The 9190-nt window shown below is 32.9% G+C and overlaps 1 long non-coding RNA gene across 1 annotated transcript in view; it reads left to right on the top strand.

Moving 5' to 3' along the window:
- LOC136796857 (uncharacterized) overlaps positions 1–9190 on the top strand; it is a 138262-nt gene extending 129072 nt beyond the window's left edge. The window contains exon 3 of the long non-coding RNA XR_010844626.1: positions 9158–9190. This is a non-coding gene — a long non-coding RNA (uncharacterized lncRNA). The remainder of the gene's footprint in view (positions 1–9157) is intronic.

Below are 9190 nucleotides of genomic sequence, written 5' to 3'. Positions count from 1 at the left end.
TTAAAAATAGTAGATTATTATATAATCCTGGAGATATCATTTCTAAAATTGTTACAAGCATAGTTTTTCCCAAGACGATCTAGTAGCGTATTGGAAAGGATGGACTTTCGTAAGTTCAATTACAGCTACAGACCACGCAGCACACTTTCACATATCTTCATCTGTCCTAACCCAATAAAATATCCAGTAAATAGGTCGATAAAAATAAAAATAAAAAGAGGAATACTGCGTTGTGTTTACGTCGCAAAAAAAAAATTCTTCGTTCCTAATTGAATATTGTGTATCGTGTATATTCCTTATTGTTTATTATCTATTAAATTATTATTAACATGTATGGAATGATTGTCAAAATCTGCGTTCCACCACATAAATTTAAGTTAATCAGAAAACATTTTGCCTGATTGTATACATTAATTTAATCGAAATTTATCTAAACTTTTATGAAGAAGCTTTATTTATTTATGATGAAAGGAATATGGTCCGGGTGCGGTCAAAAAAACTCAAATAGTAGAAATATACTATTTTAATGAGCCAACGTTTCGCCCCACGTTGCAGGGCTTCTTCAGGGCTAAAAAAGATACAAACACATAGTAACTATGTTTTTTAGCCCTGAAGAAGCCCTGCAACGTGGGGCGAAACGTTGGCTCATTAAAATAGTATATTTCTACCATTTGAGTTTTTTTGACCGCACCCGGACCATATTCCTTTCATCTTTACACACGGTCAATCAATAATCTTCCACTTTATTTATTTATAATTATAAATTAAAAAAAAAACCAAGTGACAAGTTGGAATAAAAAAAACAAAAAAAATTGACGTGTACTGGACTCTTGTTATTCCAAAAGAAGTAAACGTTTTGAAATAGACCTAAGTACAAGGTTTCATCCTTTCATTTCTTAATTTAAAAAAAAACGATAAAATAAGTACACAATATTATTCAGAAGATATCGAAGAGCTGGTTGCAACGATAGATCCTAGAGTGCAGTAAATGGCATTGACTACCGCTCCCAAAGCCTCCTAGATATTGTACTCGACGGCTGTGGGAACAGATCTAGCTGGCAGTGGTTCTCGGGTTCCATTTCCTCTCCCTGCCTTCCGTCGGCAACAGGACACTGCCTCCAAGGATCTCTTCGCAACTCTATATCTCTTCCACCGCTACGAACTTTTGTAGCTGAGTGGCGTTGACGACCATATAATATTATAGCAGTAAGTACGATAGTATGTGCAAAGCCGAAGAATAAATATTAGTGAAAGAAAATAAATGAAGTATAAGAAATAAATGCTGGATTTAAAAAAAAAAAAAAAAAAAAAAAAATCGCCAGAGCTGTTCGTAATTGGAAAGGAATTCGAGTCCTAATTACTTGCGCATAGTTTGCTTTAATATAAATTATCTTCCACTGATTCTCTGACTACCAATCCTTCACTTAGTCTTTTTGCACACCTTTTGCGTTTTTCAAAAAAGAGAATATTTTCTAAACTTTTTTATTTTACTTGCCTTAGATTCCCTTTACCTGGACTCCAAGGTTTTGCCTACAGTTTTATGGATTAACACACTTGTAGGCTTATCAGAAAAAAAATATATGTATAAAAAAAATATACCCCAAATAGAAATATTGTAATTATGCAACTATTCAATTAACTCCTCCAGTAATAATCAATAAAAGTCAACAATTTTATGACTGGATCTTAGGTAATATCTCTGGAAATATCATATCGTAACGTTAATCTACTTTATTGAATTAAAGAAAGTAAAATAAAAAAAAACCTGAAACATTTGAAAAAAAAAAAAGAGTTTTTTCTTTAAGCTAAAAATAAAATTTCCCTAAAAAATTGGCACACTCCAAATCTATCTGGCGGCTCCCGACATTGCAATTTTTAAGTATGTTTCAAATACATACATTTTTAATGATGTTGTGAGGAATAATTTTAAGACGATTTTAACAGATAGTTAAACTCAATTCAAACTTGAAGTTCTGGGAAATTATTATATTTTCTTTAAACTTCGTAGTTTTGGCGGGACTAGAGACTCCCGCCGGCGCTAGATCGTGGATCAGCTGACAATGGCGGGTGAAAGGATCGGCTACAATGGTCACATCGACCTTACGTAAAGTCTTCTTCTTACGTCTCCTTCGAGGAAGTGGAAGCTGCTTAAGGAATGGTACACAAAAGGAAAATTATCGCAAATTAGCGAAAGCTATCGCAGTCTTCTGTTATTCAAATTTATTCCGGTCTCCTTTTGCTTAAACTTTTTTTACTTATAAAACTTTTTCTACTCAACTCCATTTATTATTTAAACGATAGTGTTACAATCTATAAATTTTGTTTTTATTTATGTAAACTTTCATTCTTTTGTCGTTTTCTTTTTTTTTTCTCGTTAATGACTAGTATACAGAGGTGGGATCATAATTTAATAAATTTTGTCATTCTACAATAAAGCTGTTGTTTCGTTTTGTACGCTGGCTATGAGTGGCCTTCTAGCAGGTCATTGTATTCTAATGTCTCTCCTCGCTTCTCATTCATACCGTCATTCTTCAAACATAAGACAACCATGAAAACCTTTTAATTTTTCATCTCCTCAATTCCACCATTCTAAATGCCGTGAAGAAGCTACCTCCAAAATAGCTGTTAATTTTCATCTTCAGTTCATATTGTCTTGCTACCAAACAATACAAAGTGCCAGTTTTAATTTACTAAATATGTGAATGTTATAAAAAAAAAAAACTCCTGGATCTTATCCAATTATTCAGTAAAATATTAATTTAATTAAATAATAATTTAAATAGTTTTTTTATTGAGGGGGCGTTGCGTACTAAAATCAGTCCATTTTCAAATTTTGATTCTAAATAAAATGTGTAAGTCGTTTAGGCCTTGTTTTTGGAACTATACGCTTCATTAATTGAAAAAGTAGATTTTTTGATATAATATTCAGTAATTTTCAATAAAATTCATTAAATCTGAAAACATACGTGGAATGCTTAATGTCATGCTTAATTAAATAATTGTTTGTAATATCAAAAAATTTTCTTTTTATATTTAGCAAAAACTATATTACTCTAATTTCACTTTTATTTTATGTTGCTCTTAGACTATATTCAGATCTTTGTTAAATATTTAAAATTTAAAATTAATTTTTTTATTAGTTTATTTTTAATAATAATTATAATAATTATTATTATTTTTATTTATTTATTAATTAGAGCATAAACATTAACATTTTATAGCATTCGAATTCCTATAACTAACATTTTAATGTTTTTATTCGAATGTTCGTTCCTAACTAGCATTAAATCTATTTATAAATTTAATTATTGTATTGATCGAATACGGTACCGCTCAAGAGATCTCTATCAAATCGGTTTTATTTCGAAAGAGGTGATGAAATCTACAAGTAGGTCGCATTCGTTCGACGGTTGGTAACTTCTACTGTCACTTTAGTTGTTATTAAAGTAAATCCTCGACTAACAATACGAATATATTTGTCGCTAGAAAGCCATAGTGACGTATCTCTAAATTGTGTTCCAATTATGATTGAATACTGGATAAGCTGGTTTCTAATTTTGGTACACGTCATTTGATCATTTTTAATCAGTAAGGTCTTTTTTAGTCACTGCCATAAAAATAGAAAACCAAGTTAAAATGCAACAAAATCCAAGATACCAAAGCTTGAATATACTTTGGTTTTATACTGCTGATATGTAATATACTGATAAATTATTTTTATTATATGACGACGGGATGTCTCATTTTTTCAACTTTGAGTTATTGGGTGGGTAAAACTAAAGACAAAGGGATACACTGTATTGCATTGAGGTCCAGTATGCAAAAAAAAAAAATAAAAAAGGTTATGTACCTATCATAAACAAAAAAATACCTACAGAATGAATAAAAATCCATGCGGAAATGGATGGAAAAAAAGTTGATGTCCTCCAATTAATGAACTCTCAACAGTTAATTTATAAAAATTAATAATGATATATTTTTGGTAACTAGTCCATTTAAAAATTAAAAACTGGATTAATTAGAAGTCGACAAACTCTGAATATCGTTTTGCACTAATGGCATTAGAAAAGACGGTGTATATTTTTAGGACATAAAATATAATTTAGAACATCACCAAAACTTTATTTACAATGTTTAAAAAATTCTAATTTTATTTTGAAGGCTTATACTCAGGTGACAATGATCGTTTTTTTACCCTAAAATTATATATTGTATTGATATTTGACTAAAATATCAATTTCAGTTGATCGATTAAAATTATCCATTTTCGTTTACTTAAACTAAACTACCCCGTCCCGTAAAGGTTCACTGACCCGAACCCATAGAGTATTCTCTAATCCACGTCAGTTGACTTTATCACATCGCTTCCTGACTTGCTATCGCTCTCCGCTTTCTCCGATAGACCTGGCAGTCCAATCGGCTGCCTAGGTGACCACTGTTCTGCCTAGGAATGGCAGAATTAATATCATAATTATGCCGAAGTGGCATTTTTGAAAATTCCTGAGAAAGTCATGTTTAATTTATGGTTGAAGATTTAATGTTAATTTTTTTTTAGGAGCGGGTATCTTTGTTAAAACACTGTACTATGGCAGATAATAATATATCATGCTAAATCAGGCTGTCAACGCTCCTGGGCACATCTAGCCTCTATAGCACAGCCAGTGGATAACCTCAATTGGGGGAATGCCGGGGAGTTGAGCGAAACAAATCAAAACTGGAAACAAATCACCCTCCTTTACAACTGTTGTTCCAGTACAACAAGAAACAATAATTCCTCATAAAGTGTTAAATTATCTATTTTTTATTTTAAATAATTTCATGAAATTCAATAAAATCTACACTACCGTCATACAGTTTTGTATATTCCCTATTGATAATGCACAATCCTGGATTGATTCGTTTATTAATTTGGATTTCAGCCATTCTTGTTCAAGTAGACTGTTTTCATCCCCTAAACTCCTCGCCATATCCTCCCCCTCACAAAGCCTCCTAGATCTATCGGTTGCGGAGCCCTCAGCGACGGTATCGACACAGCCCCATTGGGGGGGAGAGGAAAAGGGATGTGGGGGAGTTGCCTTGGGGACCGAGCCCCCCTGACAAATATTGTCCCAGCCCCTTTTATCTTATTAACATCCTCCAATCCCGCCTACAGTCAACATAACCTTCCACTTCGCAGTCACAGAGAATCCTCAATGAGTCCTCTTGTTTCTATATCCATGAATGAACATCGTAAACTATGAATACACAATTAAAAACTCTAATGATAGTAATTATCTTTGAAGTGGTAGCAGTTATTGCCTGTCTTAATCTTCCACTTTTCTTAAACGATTACTTAAATTTTAGATTGACCAATAATCATTTAAGTTACAAAGATTTACTTTTTAACATTTCCATTAATAAATCTGTGGCTTACTGTAAAAACAACTAATGTCTAAATTCCAGATTTTAAGGAAATTAGTTTGACAAATAACAAACAGAATGTTTTTAGTAACGAAGATAAATGGACCTTCTTGCTTCAAGTCACAGAAATATGGAGATTTATTTAGATGAAAAAATACGCCATATTTTTAAACTTTTTACCAACTAGAAAGGAAATATGAGATCACATAAATGTAGAATAAAGATTGTAGATTGCATATCAACACTTTAAAAACTATGGATAAAATAGAATTTTAACTTCTATTTAATCTAGGAGTCTAGGACAAATTACTTTATAATATATTATTTCTTTTGCTTGGAAAAACACTCAATGTCCAAATTCAAATTCAGAAAAAATAATCGGAAAAGTTGAAATAAAGGTTTTCTGAAACGAGGATATAAATACTAATACTAGTCATCGTATTAAAAAAACAATAGTCAGAAGATTCTGATAGCATTGTTTGTTTTGAGTCGTAAAAGTTTAATCTTCTACAAACAATTGACGAACTACAAATGTTTTGACAAAAGATATAATTCAAAAAACTAGAACCTTTAAAATAATAATACGACAGAAACATAATTGCTTTCATAAAGATTAAGATTAATTAAATCTGTACCCCTACCGTAATGGATCAAGGGTGCAGTACTTTGTAAGGAAGTACTGTTGCAAGACCAACGGTTGTAGAAGGAGGTGATTTAGTCAGAATCACACTTGACCACCAGATTTTAACCCAATCAAGAGTACCAACTTTATGAGGCTGGGTGGACCCCGGAGGCTCTCGAACCCACAGTGCTGACTCAACCGCTACAGGTAACAGATAATAATTATCTGCCACAGCAGGATTCGAACCCGGGTTGCTGGAGTTAGTAGTCCATTGCCTTTCCAATGAGCTACCCAATTCCACTTTAATAAAGATATGTTTGGATAAAACGTAAACATTTCGTGGCCTCGTCCACTAATTTGAAACCTCTAATAACGGACGTTGCTGCTTCAAGCCTCAAAAATATAAAAATGTGCTTAGAAGAACAAAAACACGACATATTTTTAAGTCTTTTCCATCCAGAAAAAAAAAAATAAGATCACATAAATGCAGATAAGAAATTTTAGATTTGACTCTTAAACGGATAGTCAAATAGATGCATTAATTCATTTCTAGGAGTCAATAAACTGGACTTTTTTTTTATACATTAAAATGACTTATAAACTTGAAACTTAAAATCAGCATTTAATTAATAACTAATTACTTAACCATCGGTAATCTTGGTTCTCATAAACACACTATTATCAACTTAATAGATAGAATCGGTTTCTCCACATAAAAATTATCAAATTACTTTGAGATGTGGAAGCTGGTATTGATCGGGATATTGGGGTCGAGTCTTGTGGTGACCCTCTCATTCCCTGCTCAAGATATCTGTTCCTGAAGGGACGTCCTCCCAAGAAAGTCGGTTCCAGGAATATCTTGTCCAAGTGACCGCTATCAGGCTAATATTATCTCCAGTAATCTGGATATATTTATCAAGGATATAAAAAAACAAGGTCATTTTTGGATGAGCTGTTTTCTTGGTTCTATTCTCAGGGATTTGTTTATACTTCTATAAAAATGTTTGAAGCGATTTCTTTTTTTCTACTTCGAATATTTACATACTGTTATTTTGGTTTGTTCCTTTCAATTATGAACCTATTTTATCGACAAAGAAAAAAGGTTAACACTTCAGCAAATTTCCAGGTTTCACGTTTCAAGGTATGTAGAACCGAAAAGTAAAAAAAAAAAAATCTATCTGACGTCTGCTGCTTTTCTTCGAAATTACACTTACGATTTTATTGAGATTTGGCACTAAAGTTACTTCAGGTATTCATCAGGGTGTTCAGGCAGAGGTTCTGACTAGATTCATAATTAAATTAAAATAAAAATAGGTAACATACATTAAAAATAGGTAACATTGGATTTAGTTTTTGTTTTTTTTCTGTTTTACGTGGAACTTAAGACACGTTATTATTGGTTATTAAGTGATATAATACCAACACAGAGATGATATTATATATGGCTAAGCTGTGTATTAGAGAGCTGGCGCTGACATCGTAGTGACCCGTTGGAAGTCGTGGACCGAAAGCGTGACGACGCCCCCTCCATGCTCTCACTGCCCGCTCCACCGCTCCATAATCCTGATCCCAATAACTCTACTCCTTGGCATCTTATTATCCGCCGCCTTGGAGTGTTCTGTCCTCATTAGCGGGGTCTCTAACCTGGCTCCCTCTGCTCTCTGGTCTCTATTTGCGCAGCTGAGAGTATCCCATCTGTCCTCTGCCCTTTAGTTCAATCAATGTAGGACTCAAATCGATATTAGTCACTGCCTCATATTGGCAGAGGATCTACATCTGTCCATTATCTTAAAATTGTTTATGATTAGTTTGATCAGCATATTATCGGTTGAAGTATTAATTATCTAAGGGATTAATTGAATCTAATTAACACTCCATCATTAAAAATTTTGTATCTTTATTTTCGTCTCTATTCTTCAACTACTCCCCAGATTTATCGCTTTAACCTTTTTTTATTTCTTTGGTTCTAAGCCAAAGTGGTTTTGTTGCATTTTAACACGGTTTTCTATTTTCTTCGGAAAGCCAAAAATACTGAATATATCGAAATTAATGATTAACTGCTGTTAATATTCACTGAAATTTTTAGATGCGCCTCTTTTGCATTCCACGGGCGCTTTATTATTTTTATGTTATAGTCAGGTTTGTAGCGAGAGGAGTAAGGCCAAGGAACAAGAAGTGCGCCTGGATTCTACCAGAGCGTTCCATCTCGAGCCTAATTTTATTGACATTGCTATGTAGTACGTACAAAAATTAAAAATGTTTGAAAATAACTACGTTTTTTTATAAAATAATGTTATTTATAAATTTTAGAGCTTCGGTGAGGCTCTAGGTGGAGCTCTCTGGTGGAATGCAGGCGAACTTCTTGTGCCTTGTTCTAACTCCTTTCGCTACAGGTTAGATAGGTCCAACAACGGATGCCTGAGTACAGCACCCTAATCTAGAAATGATGAACTACTGATTAATTAAAATTCAATTACTTATAAACTTCCTTATATGGTTTCTTTCATTAAGCAAGTTAAGGATTTGAGACAAAAATAACTTTAAATATTACTTTAGGGACCACTGCATGGTCAGTTGGAATGACAATAATTAAAAGCCTAGACTTACGTGAATCACGAAGATCCCTACACTTCGGAGTTTTGTATGAGATACCGAACAGGAAGAATATTTTGAAATGTCTCGTTTTGAAATTAGTAGAAGCCTTTTTTGGCATTTTTATGGAAATTTGCCTGAAAGGATAAAGTTCAATGCCGTAAAGAACAAGGTATGAACCAAGAACTATCAGCCTCCTCTCCACTACCTCAGTACCCTATCCACTATAAAATTTTGAATGATAGGATTACTAAATATTCTCTACATTTCATTAGTATTACTACTGCACTGTCCATCTTTTATTCCAACTGACAGTTCAAACTCCTTTAAACTGAACATATAAGATAGATATTTTGTTTCTGGTTTGGTATATATATGTTATTTTTTGTCCTTATGATGCATGAACTGTTGAATTGCTTAGTTATTCATTGTTTTTTGTTGTAGAACCTTCAAAAGATATCCTAATTTTTATTCTATATTCATTAATTATTTAATATGCTATATGTGTTAACTTTATGCTAAATATGTATTGTCTTGTTGCAGGGTGGGCTCCTATGGGGTGATGAGCAGCGGAGG

Source organism: Halyomorpha halys, unplaced genomic scaffold, assembly GCF_000696795.3.
Source record: "Halyomorpha halys isolate HHAL.00 unplaced genomic scaffold, Hhal_1.1 Scaffold1373.1, whole genome shotgun sequence".
NCBI lineage: Eukaryota > Metazoa > Arthropoda > Insecta > Hemiptera > Pentatomidae > Halyomorpha > Halyomorpha halys.
Note: the sequence above shows the minus strand (reverse complement) of the source record. Positions and strands in the feature narration are given on the sequence as shown.